At 44.0% G+C, this 21370-nt stretch overlaps 1 pseudogene; it reads left to right on the top strand.

Moving 5' to 3' along the window:
• The first annotated feature begins 572 nt into the window (after window positions 1-572).
• On the top strand, window positions 573-2229 carry LOC117866299 (uncharacterized; annotated as a pseudogene).
• The last annotated feature ends 19141 nt before the right edge of the window (window positions 2230-21370 follow it).

Here is a 21370-nt window from a genome sequence, read left to right as displayed (position 1 = left end):
GCTTTCTTGCCAAAATATATGAGATATAAATAAAGTTATATAGCTTTGCTAATAAAAAACACTGAATTTTGACAAAAAACACTATTTAAGTATGGGATATTTGTTGGTAAAGGTTATGAATGCGGAGGCTTATTCCATTTATTTTTGTCAGATGAATGTAATAGAGTTGTGAACAATGTGGTTAATATTGATGAGTCTAATGTTTGGCATTCAACTCAATGATAACGAAAATGTAACAGAGAAGGAGAAGATCAGAGGATGCATAATTTTCTCAATGCCTACATCAGTGCTTTAGTAACTCCATTTTACTCATGCAGTTGTCAACTCCTAACCTCTCCAGGAAATCTCTTTACTCCTTCAGGTATTGTTTTTCCAAGAGGAATTTTGTATTCAGTTAGTACTTTTGAGTTTGGACACTCATATTGGGCCAATAACAAACGCGGCCCGGTATTTACATCAAACTCTCTTGACCATATATGGGCCGACATACAACCCATTTGGCCCACTAATATCGTTACACGACCCATTAGGCCCATTATTTACCACCTACCTGTCTCCGACGAACTGGCAAGTCCATTCCCACCCCCAACAGCCGAGGAGGAGATCTCATCTCGGCTCCTCCGCCGCCGTCGCCGCTATGCCTCCCTCCCCATCCTCCGCCGGCGCAGGCGCCGCCTCGCCGTCCCCCTCCGCCTCCGCCTCCGACCCGAGCCCGTCCTGGTGGGAGTCCGTCTCGCAGGCGCGGTCCCGCATCCTCGCGCTCTCCTCCGCCCCGCGCGCGCGCTCCTCCGCTCCCCGGCAGCCTACGCGGCGCTCTCCGGCGCGCTCCGGGCCGGCGGGGGCGCCGACGACCCCGCCTGCCACTGGCTCTACGACACGCTCCTCTCCCGGGACGCCGACCTCCGCCTCGCCGCGCTCGCGTTCCTGCCCCTGCTGGCGGCGCTCTACCTCCGCCGGCTCCCGCCCGAGCTCCCATCCTCGCTCTCCGGCTTCGAGGCGGTGCTCCTCGCCGTCTACTCCTCCGAGGCCAAGAATCGTCAGGGGAAGCCTGTGCTCGTCCAGGTCCCTGACCTGTCCGTCCCCTCCCTGTACCACGCGCCGGCGTCCACCCCCAGTTCGAAGTCTCCTCGCCGGCATCAGCCGCCGCCGATCCCTCCTCCGCAGGCGACTCCCGTGGTGGGGGTGCTCTCGCCGCTGCTGGAGCCGCAGGCAGCTGTGAAGTCAACCAAGCGAGCGGGGATTATCGGAGTTGCATTCGAGGCTTACTACAAGATTTCACAGATGCCAGCTGCGTCGAAGGTGGATGCTTGCAATGCTGCGGCGGCCTGGACGGGGCAGTACTGCAAATGCCGTTTTGAGCTTGATGAGAAGGAATTGGAGGAAGAGGAGGGTGACTCTTTGGGGTCCGTGTCACCAATGTTGTCCGAGGCTGAGAATGGGAAGGAACTTGAGGAGGAACTGTCAAGGATGCGTATCAACGGTGACAGCAGTGGACGGAATTGCCACGAGGATTACGATAAGGAGGCCAGGTTGCCGCTACCCTGGGAGCTTCTCCAGCCAGTGATGAGGGTTCTTGGGCATTGCTTGCTTGCACCGCTGAACCCAGTTGAGGTAAGGGATGCAGCTGCAGACCCTGTGAGGGTTGTCTATGCCCGCGCATGCCATGACTTGTGCCACAGGCAATCCTAGCAGCCAGAAGCTTGATTGAGCTTGACAAGAGTGCTAGAAAGGCTGCAAAGGAAGCTGTGGCGGTGGCTTCTTGGACAATTGTGACTGCTGGCACTGCCATAAGCAATGCATCGAGCTCTAGGCCAAGCTCAAAGCCAAACACACCCAGCAAGCAGCAGAAACCTGACACACTACTCGTGTCCAAATGAAGTCAATTGCGCTACATCCAGTAAGAGTGTTTGGTGATGGTAAAGAGTTTCTTTCCGATGAGTATTGCATGTGTGTGCGCCACTTGAATATTGATGAAAGTTCAGTAGACCTTGCAATGCCAAAAATGTTACTATGGCTGTAAGGCAGTTGGCCAAGGTTGTTTCCATCTTGGCATTATATGTTACTTGTTGCATATAGTTCATGAATTAACATATAAATCCTGTAGTTGGTGGTTTGATGAGGGGTAAGCGTTCATACAACATCTCTAGTAATTGTTTTTGCTGTAATGTTTAATTGAACTTTTTGCAGCAATGTGCATTTATAGTTTTTGTATGAAGATGCTTTAATGTACTTCAATGTGTCCATGTTCCATTTCCATTTTCCACGTATAGAAAGCAGGCTGAGTTTGGCTAATAGATGACTGATTAACTGTTGTATTCCAGTGAAATTTCATAGTTCAGTTTCTGGTTGATCCACAGTGAAGTAATGTGCACCCTAATTAGGATTGCTTCGTTCATGTATTTCTTGTACAAAATATTAGCATTTTAATGAAAAGAAACTTCTTTGACTAATTTAGTAATTTACGTATGGGTTACCATACCCAAGAGTATTTAAAGCTTCTATAACTTGGTGACTCATGTAGTAGTATATCTAAGTTGATTTTCTTTATAATTAAATAATGTTAGTGTGAAAAGTGATATTAGATTAGCTAGGAAAAATATCACTTGTCTAGCATCTATCCAATAGGAAATGATGTTCTCTGTTCTTTCTTTCTACAATTTCTACATATATATTGAGGGTACATTTTCTGTAATCAGGATTTAGAATTTCAGATATGAAGAACATTAAGATATACTAAACAGATACTTTTTCTTTGATTATTTGGTAGTGTATGTAAATCATTTTCGTTGCTATTTTACTATGGACTAATTATTTGGTCATTGCTCCATGTATTGGGCTTGCTAGTAGCTGCAAGTTCGTGCTACTACATCCCAGTCGTAGGGTAGGGCCATTAATCTGGTTTGACATCGCCCCTTTTTAATCTTGCCAGTAGTAGCTGTAAGTTTCTGAAATTGTTGTGGAGTATCTTAATTCTGTGAAGGTGTCTTGAATGGAAAATTGTGGAGTGTTAGATTCCACCTTTGTTTGTTAGATTTTCTTCAGTATGAAGCTAATTCAGAATATTTTTGAAGTCAGGAAATGGAATTTAGTGCAAAATGTATATGAGTATATATGATTGACTGATCATTGCTTTTAGTTCAATGATTAATAAACTTCATGTTCTGTAACTTCTGTTTGTAGTTTGATGAGTAGAAGTTCTGAAATCAAATACGGTGATTAGTGGTTTGTGTTCAAATGTCAGTGGATTTTAGTTCTCGCAGTGCGTGTAGGTTCCATATGAAGCTTTTCAGTGTATTTACTTCATGCACATGGACATGGCTACTCATCTGAAGACAGGTTTGGGTCATTTTCTGAGATTTGATACTGTATGGCAATTATATTTATTTTCAGGAATCTTTGATTGGAGAGTATATCAGTGTTCCTTCCTCGGCTGAAACCAAAGTTCTGCCAGTCATGCGATTGCAGTGGTTCACTGCAGTATTAAGTCACACTTTAGAGCTTTTTGTAACTGGGAACACGATGGACTGTATCATGTATGCATCGTTGTGATGGTGTGGCTTACACCAAGTGAGCAAATTTCAGATATTATACTCTCTCATCTCATGGAGATTTGGGCACTGTGATGACTGATGAAGGCAGGCCAATGTGTGGCCGACACGCAGATTTGTGACGATTTTGTGCATTCTAAAATTTGGTGGAATAGAGTTGGAGTTACCAGGCACACACTAATACACTTTATAAGCGTATCCATGTAATAGCATCATTTTATCCATACGCCAACCAAACATCCTTCAACTAGATCACAACTAAAGCATGCTAGTTCATCACACCGAGAAATAAAGCGTGCCAATTTACCTGAAGCGTCCGCATAGAGGCTGACAAGAATTTATCCGCATACACGAAAGCACTCGTCTTCAATGGGACATGTTGCCAAGTAAGGACCTTGTATCGACGGAAAGGAAGCTAAAACTAACCAATAGCAGAATAACTGAAGATAACACACTGTTTTATTTTAAAGACGATACTGTACACACTGTTTCTCACGTAAACTCTAACAATTAACCCCATCATTTTTATGGTAAACTCTCACGTGTAATATGTGATGCTAAAGATGGAGAACGCGAATCAAGTACATACAGCTACATCTACTGTTTCTCAGAACCGAATTCAGCACGAGGATTAAACACGATAGCAATCGATCAACAGCTGCATTTACGTTGTCGGCCAACAATACGTTCCGGTGGCCTGACATGGATTTCGGCAGCTGCTTGACAGTGATACGGGTGTCACTGTAAATTCACTGTGGCTGGAAATAGAAGCGATGGAGACACCTTTTGCTTAAATTCACATTTTGAATTCCTGTGTCACTACAACACAAATGATTTATACTGGCACAAGCAAATTACTATGTTAGCGGGCATGATTAGCACCCGCCAGCACAAATGGGGTGCCCCATTTGTGCTAGCGGGCGGGCGACCCGCTAGCACAGTGGCCAGCTCATGCACAAAAGCGCAAGTACACCGCACGCGGCTTACCCAGAGTGTGAGAGGGTGTGTAAGTACCAAAGCAAATTAATGCACCCAGCTGCATACCGTGTGAGAGAGTGTGCAAGTATCAAAGCAAATTTGTGCTGGCTTTACCTGCTAGCACAAAGAACCATTTGTGCTGGTTTTACCCGCCAGCACAGAGAACCATTTGTGCTGGCTCAAAGTTGCTGGTGGGTGCTCCGCCTGCCAGCACATAGGTCAGTTACCCGTCAACAAAAATCGATTATGGCCTAGTGTGTTTGTATTTTCCGTCAACAAAAATCGATTGTGGCGTAGTGTGTTTGTATTTTCATTTATAGCTTGATTTGCATATCTATATATATTTTTTGTAGACTCTGGTGGAAACAATTTTATAGGAAATTGTAGCTTTCAACAAGCTACTCCGTCCATTTCAAATTAAAAATCGTTTTAACTTTTTTTAGATGCGTAGTTTTTCTACGTTTGGTAGCTACAGTTTATTACGGATCGTTAGAGCGCCCCGCTGCTACCAGTGCCAGTAATATTACCGGCCTGTGTCCTCGCCAATACTAGCATTGTTTCTAGCTACACTCTTCTCCCGTGGCATTGGTTTCCTTCACCGCACTATTACCAGCGCCCTTTAGCAGCTACTACTAGTGGTATTGTGCTAAGCCGCTATAGGGGGACTTGTTTCTTCGGAAGGGTCATCCAATTCAAACAAATTCAACTACTGGCTACAATAGGTTTCTTTCTTGATGATAAGACTAAAAGCTAGCTGAGCCATTGGAGGTACATTGCGCGTCTTAGAGAGTCATTGTTGAAGCTTGACCTAAAAAAAAGATGCATATATTATGTAGCATATTGAAATTTATTCAGTGATGAATGTAATGTAAATGTTGTGTGTCATGCTCTTATTTCGGCCATATTGTTCCCGAGTAGTTAGCCTGTTACGTTTAGGCTCTCAGTCCCTATTTAGCCATTGCCACTGCGTGTGAGATATTTGTCTCATGTACACGTACTGGCACTGCTGCTACGCATCTGAGATATTTGTCTTGTGTACGCGTCCTAGCGTTTAGGCATGACAGAAGATTTGATGTTTTCACGAATTAAGGTGTGTTCTCCTCGAGGATATTAGCGACCATTAAGAAAAAGACATTGAAAATAAGTAGTTGACATTGCAACAAAAAGAGAGCGCGATTGCACTTAAAGTAGTCTTTGAGACTTCTCTGCCTTTTGGCGAGTAGAGCGTGTGTTGCCACGCATAGGATTTGTGCCTCATTAGGGTGTAGTCGTTGTGAGCCCCCAGCACTCAATGCACAAAACTGTGTGGCATAGCCTCCTAAATTCTATGTACCGAGCTTGTGGCGGAGCTTCCGGAACTCAATGCACCAAATCCATGGCTATAGCCTTCGTAATTCGGTGTACCAAGCCTATGGCTGGCGGTTAATATGCCCTAGGACTAATTGGCAAAGTGTAGCTCTGAAGGATAATTCCCGTTGAGAGGCGTACACAAATAAGCACTCGGTGCATTGCCCTGTATGCGGAAAATAAGCCGGAAAAATTATATAAAATAATTAAAAAGTGAATTAGCTTGATTCATGGATGATTGTCGATGAAGTCATGGCGGTCGTCGATAAATCCGCAACTATTGTTGATGAAGCCAACTAGTCAGAGTTAATTTCGACTAGTTGTTGACGATATGAGGCCCATCCTCAACTAGTTTTCTAGTCAAGATGAGTAGTTGAAGTAGACGTTAGCGAGCCAGCGTGGATGTCTTGTTCTTGCAGAAGTAGTCAATCATATCGGGAGAGATTTGTTGGTGTTGCCACGCAAGCTGAAGTCCTTCTGGTAGCTTTTTTGGTGTGCGTATAGATGAATACACTATTGGGGCAGCTGTTTCTTTATTTCGATGCTTGGTGTGCTTTTCCGTATCCGATCAACAAAGTAGTCTTCGCTTCGGACTCGACCAATGAAATCAATTCCATGTAGGATTCCATCTTGATGCCGTACAATTCTATTCCATCTCGATCTTGATTGCTCCACTCCGCACTCCGTTTCGAATTCCAATTTGGCAAGAACAGATGCTAGCTCGGAATTAGCCAGTCCGACGACATCGCCTTGAAATTCGACGCAGTTGCACACCGAGTCGTCGATTGGATGGGAGAACAGCGTTCTTATCTTGTAGAGTAGATTGATCTTGATGAGGTCCTTCAAGCTCGCCTGATGATCTCGACAATCATCCCTACCTGGCATGCCAGATGTCGATGTTTTATACCCGGCAACCTACAGAGGGGTAGCCTGAGGTAGTAGATTGGTTGGTGGGGGATCGCCAGACAGTTCGGGCCGCCAAAGCAGCATAATACCTTACGTCCTGTTTGACGTGTTGAATATTATGCCCTACGATTGGGTGTTGTTTGGTGTTGAGGATTTGGTTCTCTGTTGTGATTCTATGAGGTCTTTGCCTACCGATCTAGGGACCCCTACCCTCCTTTATATACTCTAGGGGGGTGAGAAAACTAGTCGGGTACAAGGTAGAAGTCCTAGTAGGATTACATGGTATGAGTCCTATTAGGATTACAGGAGAATCCTAATTAGAGTCTCCTACCATGATTACATGATATGAGTCCTATTAGGATTACAGGAGAATCCTAATTAGAGTCTGTTTTTTTCTTTCCTTGTGGGTACTGGGGATCTATCCTCGACACCTGACCATTGTAAAGGGTTATCTCTTGAGAAATAAACACTACAATACTTTCTTTTCGGCTCAATGTCACCCTTAGGAGTAGGAGTCACTTAGGAGTAAGAGTAATGTAGTTCCTCAACGAGTTTCTTCTAGTAAGCAGGGCTGCATCGACTTCGACCTCCGGCAAGATCCGTCATTACCGGCGACTTCTATGGTGAGCAGGGCTGCATCGCCTCGAGCTCCGGTTCGCCTGCAGTCATCGTCATTATCAGATGCTCTAGGCTTTAATTACCGGCGCGTCGCTGTAATTTCGTATACTTCATCTACCCGTTATTGATTCTTATCATATTCTATAAGGCTGCATCTACCCGTTATTGATTCTTATCATATTCTATAAGGCTGCATCGTTGGATCTATTGCAAGATGTGGCAGAATCAAATTTATTCTGCCTTGATTAAGATTTATCAGTTAATTTATCTTTTACATATGTTGTGTTTTTTTATTACCTTATCATTAAGAGCTCAACAGAGTGTGCTTTATTAGATGGTAGTTTCTTATTCTTGGCCTTTATCGAGCTTTTGCTGAGCTTTTATCTCGTCACATCTATATTCATCGGCTAGTGACTTTTAAGTTTACCGCCCTACTGCCAGTATTGTTTCGGTTAGGTCTGGTACGACTGGTAGTGACGCTAGATTAATTGTTACCAGCTTGGTAGTTCTATTTATAACGATTGCTCCACCAGTAATTAGCTTGTAGCCCTTTAATCTATCACCCTGCTGTCAGCGCTGTCTCGGTTTGGTCCGATCCGACCAGTGGTTATGCTAGATTAATTGCTATCAACTTGTTGATTCTATTTGCCGGCCGATAGGCGCCTAAGTGCTTAATTCTCAAATCAGCCATTGGTCGTTGGCTCTTTGTACTTCAAGTCTATCATCCAGCCGACGAACCGTCCATTATATATTCTATCTGCCCAAGTGTCGTATCGACTCAGCATCGTGATTTTATTAAATGGTCAATACGACGTCATCATACACTTTGTCAGTTAAATAGTCAAACTGACTGGCACGCCATGCACCTACGTGATTTGGAACCTACACCGGAGCGAAGCTAATCTCCCAGATCTTGACGTGTTGCCAACGCAGGGTCTGCGGTCCAAATTTTGTGTCAACACGTTTTTGACATGCCCGGTGGGACTCATTCACGAATTTCAAAAGCATCAAGCTCCAAGCAACATAATATCGGTGGCTGTAACAGATTCAGTTGAAGATCAGTCAAGGTTTTTCAGAAGCTGTGCTCGAAATTGTTCGGTATAACTCGGTGGGGGCCAGCTCCGAAAACCCAACAGCCGAGGCCAGGTGCTGAGGAATAACCTAGCGATACATTAGCAAGTATTCCCCAAAATCAATTTCCAAGAGGGTATCAATGAAGCTATTCACCATGCGTGGATCAATCAGTCTGGAGAGAGTGTGTCGGCTGCGGGATATACAGTTATTGCTAGTTCTTCTCACTTACCATCAGAGCTGATATATATGTACTGGTAGGCGATCACAGAGATGCAGCATCGATCCTATCATTATATAGTCTCCGGGGTCAGGTTATGAATTTTACCTTTGTTATCAATTCATGGTATACAATTAATTAATGTCTGATGATTATATGAAGTGATGATTAACGAGGTGAAGGATCCAATCTATCATCGGCTTATTGGTAATTGCCGGTGAGAATAACCACATCAATCAAAGTGGGATTCATCGGCTCATGTCTCACTGGTAGAAAACTAAAATTCAAAGCTGATACACGGTAGTGCCAGTTCCTCTAGCCGAACAATTTAGGGGGTGTTGAACACCATGCTAAAGTTTAGCACCTGTCACATCGGATGTTTGTACGCTAATTAGGAGTATTAAACATAGGCTAATTATAAAATTAATTGCATAGTTGGAGTCTAATTCACGAGATGAATCTATTAAGCCTAATTAGTCCATGATTTGACAATGTGGTGCTACAGTAACCATTTGCTAATGATGGATTAATTAGGCTTAATAGATTCGTCTCACGAATTAGCACAGAGTTCTGCAATTAGTTTTATAATTAGCTCATGTTTAGTCCTCCTAATTAGCATCCGAACATTCGATGTGACACTGCTAAAGTGTAGCACATAATATCCAAACACCTCTTACTTGGCAAGTTAGGGCTTGAAGCTGTTGGTTCAAATTGGTGTCCATAGTAGAATTTTTGAAATCCGCAAGATGACGTCCTCATCTGCTGCATGTTCCTCTAAGGCCATTATTGAAGTGACCAACGGAGGAGGCAGAAGCCAAGCAAGGGCCAACTACAGAGTATTTATTGAGGTCTTTTGAAGTGACAGCTGTGTATTTTTGTGGGACTTGCCCGCGTCGCTGGACACGCTGTCGGGATTTCATCGCGGCTTCCGGGAGGAATTATACAAAGGGAAATAAATATATTTGTTAGATCCGCAGTATATATCATCGGTTTGTTGGTCTTCTATTTCTGATATTGGGATGGCCGATGATATGGTTGATCCTGCCCAGCACGCTCCACCTCGGCTGGTGCGTCATGCTCGGCATCGGCGCTGCACCGTCCGCATTGCTCGTGCTCATGATCGCCGAGATGCCAGCGCCTCCGTTGGGAAAGAATTGTTTTTATCAATCATAGGAAGGCTAACGTTGCAATTGGAAGGCATATTCTTGTGTCGGGTGATATAACCATCAGTGGGACCAATTGAGCTTACCAGCTGACGTGACAAATGTCGATGCATATGGCTAATCTTGATTTGTTACAACTTCGTCTTTTGCGGCCGATATTGTTTATCTGGAGCAAGCGTCGGCTATCTGGAGCAAGGGTCACAAAATTTGACAAAGCTCAAAGCAAAGACAAGTTGCATGATCATAAGGTTTTGCAAGGTGATCATTCTTTAGTTTTAGTAGGAGTTTTATCATAACTTGAGGAGTCAAGCTATTGTATTTTATTTTTTTTTGAAAAGAAGTCCCAAGTACTTTGCATGAAAGAGTAAGGTTCCATTCATCTTAATCATATCACATTAGTCAATTACGTAGATAAGCATGCGTTCCCTATGAAAAGATTGTTCACAAGAGTAGGAAGAAATGCGAGGAATGCAGGGAGAGCATAAGGCCTCCTATTTGAAAACACGTGTGTGAGAGGGTTGCGCAAACCAGTGCGTAAGAGGAAGTTGGGGCCTTGTGGGCCTTGTCATGGTTCGGCCGACCCACTGTTGGACCTTCAACCCCCAAGCTTCAGCGTGTAGTTCTCTGCTGGTCTGTGCAGCGTGTTGGGGGAGGCTTTCCCCCACACTTATTTTTGTACATGTGTTTTTATTCAAGACAACAAGTGGAGACCAAAACTCTACCATTTTGAATCCTAAGGAGTTCAAATATTTATTGAATTCAAATAGAGGGCGCATGAGAGAATTCAAAATTAAATGAAATAAAAACACCCTAAGGATAAAGCGGGAAGGCAAGAGATATTTCTAAGCGGCATCCTTCCCTATGATTTTTATTTGGAGGGAGAGGTAGATATAAAGCTTATTGTAGATAATTGAAATCAACCAATTTAATTACATCTACTTCTTCTTCCGGATAAAAAGGCTCGAGGAAAACTTTTAGGCGTTGACCATTTACCTTGAAAATCTTACCATCATCGTCTTGGAGTGTGATTGCTCGATGTGAAGATGAGTTGATGATGGTGTATGACCCTTTCCATTTGCTACAAAGTTTTCCTTGCCCGAAGAGAAATTAAATAATAATACCTTATCTCTTGTTTTGAATTCCTTGGGCTTGATCCTCTTGTCGTGCCACCTCTTGGTTCTGTCATTGTAGATCTTGGCACTGTGATAAACCCTTTCTCTCCACTCCTCTAGCTTGGAGAGCTAGATTTTTCTATTTCTTCTGGCTAGCTATGTCCATGTTCCAGCGCAGGATGGCATAGTGGGCCTTGTGCTCTAAGTCAACATGTAGGTGGCACGTTTTCCCATAGACTAGCTGGTATGGGGACATGCCGATGGGAGTTTTGTATGTTGTCCTGTATGCCCAGAGTGCATTGGGTAGCTTTGCTTTCCATCCTTTTCCCATCTTATTGACCGTCTTTTGCATCTCCTAGGCGATCGGCCTGGGGTTCCTTTGTCCCCTCGCCTTCCATTTTTTACCACGTGCCCTCTAGACTATAAATAACCCCAAAAACCACCGAGCACCAGAGGAGAGTCGACGTACACAGCGTGAAGTAGCAGAGAAGCAAAAGGAGCTTGAGGGTCACCAACTTAAATCATCCGCTAAAATTCATTTTCAAAATCTTTTGACCGTTGAGTTCCCAAAAATCCTTTCCTTCCCGGTGATTTCGCCATCCCGGCACCTAAAGCCGACAACCATCTTTATATCTTTTTCCATCCTCCACGAATTTCGCCACGTGCCCGACAAAAACCGTCACACGTGGAACTCCACCTCGCCACGACACCGGCCGGGAATCTCGGCCGCCATTAACGCCGCTCGCCTGTGTGCCGTCGTCGTCTTCCCCGGGCGCCGCCTATAAAAGGGGCCGAGCCCCTGCCGTTCCTCCACACCCACAAGCTCGCCGCCCTCTCCTTGCTACCTCCCACGCCAAGGTGCCGCCGCCCCGCTCCTGCACGCCGCCACTAAGCAGACTGCCGCCGCCTCCTATCCACCATCGGCCGCCCCTTCCCATCGCCGATTCACCAAGGTGAGGCCTCAAACGGAGCCCCCATGACCCCCTCCACCTTCCCCAGCCGCTAGGGCTCGCCACCGGCAAAGCACAGCCAGCCGGCTGCCGCTGGGGCGCCCTCCCCAACCTCCCTGTGTCTCTACCGAATCAAGGAAGAAGAAAGCCCCCCCAATTTTGATCTAACCCTCTCCTTTTCCATATTCACAAACCAGCCCTCCCACCTCTCTCAAAGTTCTCTCGCAAATATGCCCTTCCACCTTCTAGAAATATTTGCAAATAGGTTCCTGGTTCTTACAGTTGGGTCCTAAGCTTTGTTTTAAGCCCCTAACGCCCTGTTAACTTGTCATTTTATGCACCAAACTTCCTCCAATTAATCCCAAATTCGACCACGGCATCCTCCAATATACGTCCACCGAGTAATCGCCAAATACCATGAAAATACTCATTCCTCCTAATTTCCATTCGCGTTCTTTGTTCGAGCTCAACGGGTAAAGCTTTAATTTTCTTTTATTTATTATGTGCCTGATTGTGTGTGCAGTAGATCACGAAGTGCCCGAGGAGGAGCATGAGGAGGAGTTTAACCATGAGCTCGAGCCCGAAGACCAGCACCGCGAACAAGAACTCCCGGAAGGCTTTGAGGACGGCAAGTCCAATCTCACCCTTTGATGCATATTTATCCCAGTTTTTCAAACCCAACCTATTGGCCTGTTTTATAAATTGCATATTGTTTTGCTGCTGAAACATGGTTGGATAGCCACCCCTTGATTGTTATGATTATTCCTTGATTATCCTATAATTATCTCTAAATACGACTTGCTCTGTTTGGATGATAATTACTGCCAGAATGCTTAGGATCTTGTTACTTAATTCAATCATGACTACAATGTGTTTTGTTAAAGAATAAATATGTGAGTGTTTTTAAAAGGGAAAATGGGTTTTCGGAAAGGAAGGAAAGAAATGCTTAGATGAGATGGATGGGTGTTTCTTGTGTGAAATGCTAATAAGTTGGGCTCGTACCTTGGTGGTTGAGCAAGGTTGGGAGATATCCATCTTGTCACAAATTAAGGACCGAGTTAATGTGTCATCTTGCCTAATCCAACCATCGTGCAACCACTCGATCGTTGTATGCGGCAACGGCTTAGCATAAATCCCACTAGCTAGTCTGTTAGTCATCAAGAGAGCTGGTGAGCAACGGGAGACCATGGAGAAGGAATAAGAACTGTGTGAACTTAGGTCCCGGTTAAGACCTCGTTGGTAGGTCCTTAACCCCTTGGTTACTTCCGTGTTGGCTAGTCAGGCTTAGCTAAGGTGGATAATGGCTTTGATAGGATCTGCACCGACACTAAGGTGATTGTGTTGCGGTACCCTACTTGTGGGAAAAGTGTACAACCTCTGCAGAGTTAAAACCTATCCGGGTAGCCATGTCCACGGCAATGGACGAGTTACGTTTTGGTCACATAACTAGTGCTTGGAGATGGATGATTTTCATAGCGTGTGTTGAATTTTGGAAGTGTCTGGCAGTTGTGCCGTGAGCTATTGCAGATGGGGAGTCCGGTAGCATTAAAACTTAGATCCTTTGTGTAGGATCAACCCCACTTAATGATTCACTTACTAAAAGAAATGCTTTGCGAAAACTCTTTTGGAAAATGAACCCTTACATGTGTTGAAAATCTAGCTTTAATGCAAATAAACCTTAGCCTTATCCTTGATATATCCTATGCATATTCTTGATTGTATCCCCCTCCGTGGATGGGATTGGACTTGTTGAGTACTTTTGTACTCACCCTTATTTTGTTGCTTTAAAGGAAGACCCGGATTTCATCGCCGAGGATTTCGAGTAGGAGGTTGCTTCCGCACCCAACGCTGCCTGTGGTGTTGGCCTTTGTAGAATGCTTCCGCTGTCTCTTAGTTCCAATTGCAGCCCAGAGTCCGACTGGACGACAACTTGGATCTGTATCGTTGTTGGTTTGTTTCTCCTTTGGGTGTGGCTTGCCCGCCCGCTCCTTCGGGAGTTGTACAGTTTATGAACCATTTGTTGAATAAATGTGTTATCAGCCTCCTGGGACTGATATTTGTATCACATTTAGTATCTACTTATGTGGGGATGCTTCAGTGCAGATGTCAAGGGTTAGCGTAGGTGAGCCTCTGTCGGCGTGATCACCCTGCGAGGAAGATCACACTGGAGTTCTAGAGCTAGGAGTCATCAAGATCAAGGTAGGATCCCAATGGTGATATTGTGATGTACAATTATTCATGGTGAAGTAATAGATCTGTTCATGTTCTTAGCGATCTAAGTATCTCCTTCTATGGTTTTATGCTCTATCGGGTTTTCTTGTTTTTCAATCTATGAATCGATGATAGATTGCTTAGGATGTTCTTAGCGATCTAAGTATTTCCCAAGGCTTTAACCGACCTTCCCCCGAAGCTAAGCAAAAGGACTTCTGCTGGCTTGAGCAAGTGAGGGTCAATTTTTATTTCTCTGAATGTGTTTGTGAAGATGATGTCCGCAGAGCTTCCATTGTCAACTAGGACCTTTCCATTTTTCCACCCGGCTATGATGGCCTCGATTACCATGGCATCATTGTGCGAGGCTATTTTTAATTTAAAATCTTCCTCGGTGAAAGAGATGGGCATGTGTGCCCACTCTGACTTGGCCAAGGGTCCATTAGGTATGATTGTGTTCACCTGCCTAAAATAATCTCTCTTTTGCCTTTTTTTTTTGAATCAAGGGAAGATCCTCCGATGATTGGCATTATCATGCCATAGGTTGGTAGAGCATTTGGACTATCCTCGCGATGCTCTTGTTGTGAGGATCCCCATGAGATTGGCATTATCATGTTGTAAGTGGGTAAGGCTTTGGGATTGTTGTTTTGTGAGTTGTTAGGCTCAGCTTTTGGAATTTCGTTGGGTAGATTTGGTGGGGGTAGCGGTATTTCATGAAGAGGCTGGGAAGGTGTAATGTTGGAAGTCTGCGAGGCTTGATGAGTTTGAGGGTGGAATTGTGCTGAATGCTGCCACATCATGGCGGGTTGAAAGCTTGCGAGGTGTGGGTTTGGGTAGTATGGCGGTTGCGGCCAAAAGGTGGTGTGGTGGATGGTTTTGGGTACTGTGGCCGCCTTCTTCTCTTCGGCCATTCTCTCGAGGGTCTTTTTAGTTTCTGGATAGAAGTCCGTTGCATGATCAAGCTGTTTGCCATGGAAGGTACAGTAAAATATTCTCTGTTCATTGCTTTGGTTATTTGGCCTTGGAGGCCCTCTACCTCGGAATCTTCCCCTTCTGGCATAGCTGCCTCTCTGGCCACTGCCAAAGTTTGGTTGCTATTAGTGGTTTTGGTTTTGGTTTTGGCTTTGATTTTGGTTTTGCTGCAAGGGTTGATTACCCTCAATCGACAACACCTGTTGAGTTGGGTATGACTTGTGTTGTTGCGGGTGGTTGTAACACAAAGCTTGCCAGATTTGGTCTTTTTCAACCTGTCTCTAGCGGTTTCTTTCCGCCACTCTCCTCCTATGGTCTTCATCTGACCTACAATATTTGTCTAGCTCTACAAACAAAGCTTCCATTGTTTTTGACTTTTTTCTTGATAGCTTCGAGGCAGTTGGACCTAGGTTGAGCCCCTTGATGCAGGCTGCTATAGCGATGCTATCCTCCACATCCGGAGTTTGCGATTTGAGCTGGACAAATCTTTTCACGTAGTTTGCTAGAGGTTCTTTATCTTTTTGAACACAGTTGAATAGATCTCCTTCGTCGGTTACGGCTCTATGAAAGCCTTGGAAGTTTTGGACTAGCTTGGTTTTGAGATCTATCTAGCTGTATACAGATTATGGTGGAAGTACAAAGTACCAATTCAATGTTGCACCCTCGCATGCTATGATAAATGATTTTGCTAATACCACATCATCTCCCCCCGCCGAGACTATGGTTGTTTCGTAGCTCAATGAGGAACTAGCGAGGATCTGTTTGCCCGTGGAACTTTGGCAACATTACTGCCTTGTAGGTTGTGGGCCATGGTGCTGTTTGGAAGCCCAATGACAGTGGAGAGCTTTGTCGATTGTTGCGCAGGTGCTTGTAGGACTGTAAATTTTTCTTACACCTTCTCCTTTTTCGATCTCTTTATAATGCCCGTGTATATAAGCCTTCCACGATAGACCTAATGTAACCTTTATATATCTCTCGATAATAACATGGTCACTAGGAGGACAACGTAGTTTTTGTTTTGAATAAATCATGATCACCATCACCTTGTGCTCAGCATGATGTTAATAATTTTGGTATAATCTTGCTTATGGAGAAATGATGAAGGTTGCTGCTTTGTTTTACCTAAACAATGTTGTATATGATTTGACTAATTGCTCTATATTTAATGAACTTAAATTGATTAAATATCAGCTCTTTAATTGTGGAGGTTAAATGACTAAATTCTAGATTCACAACTCTATGTTGCTCTTTGATTTAAGTTTCTAGATGACCTAATAACTTTTTTTATTTAAAATTAATTCATATTCTATCTACATCCGTGAATCTCTTGCAAAGTTCTACCTACTAAAGCCTTTATACATGAATGATCTTTCATGATGAAACCTTTTGATTGCAAACTTATGTTTTGATGAGTTGGATTAAGATTGATTTTTGTGGTATGAGACTTAAAAGCTGGCCATCTTTTTCGTGTAGACCTTTTTCTTGCTAGCCTTTCTGTCCATGCATTGTGATTTTCTACACTAGGAATTTCACAAACTTCGCTCAACATCCACCCTAAACCAAAATCATCTTTTTGTGATACCTCCTTGACCACAACCTATTATATGAGTATGAAAATTTTTCAACGAAGATCCAGTGGATTTCTCTATGACAGACTAATAAATCATCAGAGAAGGCAATCATGAGTTTGTGGAAGAAAATTTAGAAGAAATAGATAACCAGAGGGTATAGGCTGATCAGCCTACCAGCTCTAGGCTGATCGGACCAGAGGGTTGCTGCCCCTATTCGCTATAATTTTTGGCAAGAAGCATCTCTGAGAAGATTTATAACCTTTTGTTAAGATTTTCAAAGGACTTCATGCTTACTTTAGAAGTTATTAGATTTCAATTTTCATGCACGAGGACGAGCATTGTTCAAGCATTGGGGGAGTCAGTGCATCAATCATATCCGTGACTACTGCTGAAGTAAGTGCAATTTCAATATGTTGTGACAAGGTCTAAGGAGCAAAAGAAAAAGAAAAAAAGAGAAAAAAGAAGAAGAAAAAGAAAGAAAAGGCAGGAAAAGGAGAAAAAGGAAAAAAGAAATAAAATACCCTCAGTACTCGAAACTTCATTATTATCAGTACACATTGATATCATACTCATTCTTCCAACCATGTGCAATCCGATAACGAGAACTTCATCTATGTCTCAGGATTATCCTTTTGCCACTTGCACATATCCACTTATCTAAATGTGTGTGTTTCATCCCTCTTCCTCTCCAACATTTATTTTTCATGACCTTTTTGACAAGTATCAGTAATTCCAATAGATCTCCCTCTTTATTTGACAATATTTCTGATATAATATTTTGCTAGGATTATTTTACCTACCAAGCTCCACATAAGCCTTCCACTATCATATATTAGTAGAATGGGTTGATAATAATCTAGTATAAGCTTGAGTGACTTGATTAGATGAGTGTTTCCATGAACTTTTGCAAGAGAATCTCACTTATGTTGGATTTGCATCTTTTTGAAAAACTCTTCACAATGGAACAAGGTAAAAGGTCTAAAGTTCACTTAAGTTCAAGAATATTGTATTTATTTTTATTTATGGCATGTTCTTTATTGCTAGTCAATCTCCATAATGAAAGTTAAGCAATCACAACTTGAACTTTAAATGCTAAACACTTGAGAAAGCAATATGCCTAATTATATATAATTCAGTGCAGGGATGACATCGAAAGGCAATGCTGATTTCCTAATAAAGCAAGTATCATGGACTTCTCAAGGATGAGCAAGGTTTAAGCATGGGGGATTGTTGGCGCTCGTTATTGCCACCTTTTTAGTGCTATTGAAGTGGTGTTTTTGGATTAAATCTTATACTAACCCGCCACCTTGAAATAACCCCATATTCGCATATGTGTTGTATTTTGGAATATATTGCAAAATGAAAAGAAATACGACATAAATAGGAAACTTTTGTACGAGCTCGATTTGGACCTGGACTTTGGATAACACAAGGAGCCTACACGAGAAAGATGAGCACCAGCGGAGCCCAAAAGAGAGTGGGCCGATCGGGGCCCAAGGAACATTGGCCGATCGGCCTGGCCTAATTCTGCCTCCAAACACATTCACATTCAATGAACCACCATTCCAGATGACTTAGAGGTAAAGTATGTGGTGATTTGATAAGTCAATCTCATGGTCAAACTAAAGGAAACTCAAGATTAGAAGGCCAAAAGGCCCGCAGAAGCAGCAGATCTTGCACAAGGCATATCTTCCTCATCCTGACTTCGATTAGGGTGAGTTAGGTGTCTAAACTACATAGCTTGAAAAGATCTACAACTTTCATATAGAAAGTTTGGTCATTTGAAGTTGGGAAGTTGGAGAAAATGCCTAGGCTGATCGGCCTAGGAGGCCCAGTGGATGGATGCGCGTGTCGATGGAAAACGTCTAGCCCTTTTCTAGCTCCGATCGACATGCCCTTCGCCCCATGGCATCTCCAGGCAATAAATACATCTATTCTCCATAGGCACGCGCATCCATCCACTAGAAGTCGATGAAACTTAGGGCATCCACCAAAGGGAGCTGAGGGTCGCTGCAAGTCTTCGGAGTTGTCTAGGAGATGGCTTAAGCCAAACCCTAGCCGCCATAGCCTCCCTGCGTGGTTGTGCCATTGCGGAGTTCAGGAGCAGTAGTAGATCGTCGATGGTATGTACTCGGTGGTGATGATCTAATACATATTGTGTGAGCAATGTTCTTCATATCATCCGATCCGTTAGCGGCTCAATGCCTCCTTTTATGCTTTCTATCTATCATGATAATCTTGTTCCTTAGTCTAATGCAAGGATAGACTACATAGCATGTTTTATGTAATCATGGTGATTAAATCTAGTATGTTAACCCTTTATGACAACTAGACACGTTCACTTTTGGTCGTGCCCTTAAAATGCCTGTGCTGATAGGGGGGATCGTGTCAGGGTCTGCTTTCGTGTATAGTGGGGATTTTTGGGAGGTTGACCGGAGGTAGTAGTTTAAAGATTGCTTTGGATGAGATGCATGATGTGCTTGCTCGTTGTCTAGAACTGCAACTAAAAGATGATAGGCTCTTGTTTCCCTTGGTGATGAACATGTACCCTTATTCATCATACCTTATAATCTTTACAACATATTTTCCTTTATATGCAATCAACACTTAATGTTAGGATTGATCCGTTAGACTAGATAGAGACACTAGTTAGTTTAATGATGATCCACGGATTGATAAACCTTGGATGGAATATTTCAAGGAAAAAGGTACGATGATCCGTACGTTTGCGGTTCACAAACTAGTGCGCTAACTACCGCCAACAAGAATTGTCAAAAACTGATGCGCTAACTGCCGCCAACAAGGATCGTCAAAGAGTCTGAACTTCAGCGAGTAACTCAAATTAGGATCCATCCTGTGCATGAACTGGACCATCAAAACCCATCGTTCGTAGTGATAGTTGACATGCAGTTTAGCACAAATGAGCATGGCAAAGGCGGAGATGAACAGCTTACCCTTCAGGAAGCCACCCCTGGCATCACCATCGTCCCTCACAGTTGCTAGGTCTCAATTCATCCGTCTCCTTCCTTGCCTCCTCCTCCTGCTGCTTGCCCCACCTCTGCCCGCCTTGCCTCCTCCTCCTGCCCGCCTTGCCTCTCCCGCCTTACCCATGGCGCTGGCGCAAATCGTGATGCGCCACCGAAGGGCCGCAGATGCGCGATGCCAGGGGGAGCTGATCCCGCGGGGCCGCGATGCGCGACACTAGGGGGCGCCGACCTGCGGGGCCGCGCCCGCGCGACACAAGCGGAGGAGCACCGACGTACGGGACCACGCGATGCGAGCGGAGAAGCCGTGATGCGGCCCACGCGCCAGCCCAGGGTGCGAGATGCAGAAGGATATGGGAGGAAGCATGTCAGGGTTCGGGAGGAATCGAATTTGGGATTTCCAGGGAGAAAGAAGAGGGCTGTCGTCGGGTGGGGGTAACATTGGCAATATCACAACAGATGGACGATAATTTGATGAGTGAACGGGTGGCTACACAGAAATACAATGTCAGTGGTATTCATGGGGTTAAATTAAATTTCCAATGGCAGATGGACTAAATTTTGATGGCATACAAAGGATGGGTTAAATTTCCAATGGCATATAGAGAATTTGCTCATAAGGTTTTGCAACTTGTTCAAGGCTTATTCAAAGGTTCACCTAAGTGTGCGCCCCTTGTATTCCTGATAGATTGTCTCTGTATGCAACGTTTTCGACTAATTTGTGCTTGAAGTTTGTATTCAAAGAGTTCATTTTAGTAGTGTTTGACATTATTTATTGTTGAGAGTTTGCTCTTTGGCACTCCTGTAGAAAAATTTCTCCTCACTGATTAAGACTAGCTGCAGTTTGTGTACATTGACCATATCAAAGCAACTTGCATGTTCTCCTGAAAGGTTCCAATGCTGAAAAATGGATTACATGCGACCAGCAAACAAACTAAGCTTAGCTCGGTTGGTGTGCCTCCCAGAGCCCAGGTGAGGAGCGCACCCGCCCAGGCTTGAACCCAGCTGCGTGCGTGCATGGTGCGGCGCTGCTTCTCAGCAGCTGCATCCCAGGCCACCACGGTGGCACCGGTGGGGCCCCTCTGCTGGCCTCACCTAGTGGAAAAGAAAAAAAGAAAAAAAAACAAACAATCTAAGCAATAATCTGGTACATGCTAAAAATTTCTGTTCCGTGAATCATTGGACCCAAACTGAAGGTCCTGATTTTACCTTGGCCACTTTTCAAAAAGATTTTGCCTTGGCCCTGCTCAAAAAACGTTGTAGTGCTAGATACCATAGCAGCTGCACTTGTTGGGACTGTTGCTCAATTGATGAATTCATTCATCAAGTTCTCAACCTGGGAGGGAGGTCTTAGGTCTGTGCCCCCTCTAATCAAACTAATAATTCAGGCATGGCCTACTGACTTGATCTCCTGCGTACACAAACACGTACACAACATATTCTATTCCCCGCGTGGCTGGTGATGGCTGAGCAGTGGACTCTGCAGATGGCTAATTAATGAAAGTTGAAAGTCAGCAACTAATGTGTCATGCTGGCTAGACCAACTCCAACGACGAGGACAAAGATGTCCTAATGCAAACCTCTCGCAATGTCCTAGACTAAACTTCATATCTTAGAGTGTGTTTAGTTACATGGCTTAGATCTAGTCTGATTAAGATTTAGCCTGGCTACTTAGCCTGACTTTGGTGCTCCTTTTGCATTGCGCTGACCTAGCTATGTACT

Source organism: Setaria viridis, chromosome 8, assembly GCF_005286985.2.
Source record: "Setaria viridis chromosome 8, Setaria_viridis_v4.0, whole genome shotgun sequence".
Classification (NCBI taxonomy): domain Eukaryota; kingdom Viridiplantae; phylum Streptophyta; class Magnoliopsida; order Poales; family Poaceae; genus Setaria; species Setaria viridis.
The sequence above is the reverse complement of the archived record's forward strand: the minus strand, read 5'-3'. Positions and strand labels throughout refer to the sequence as shown.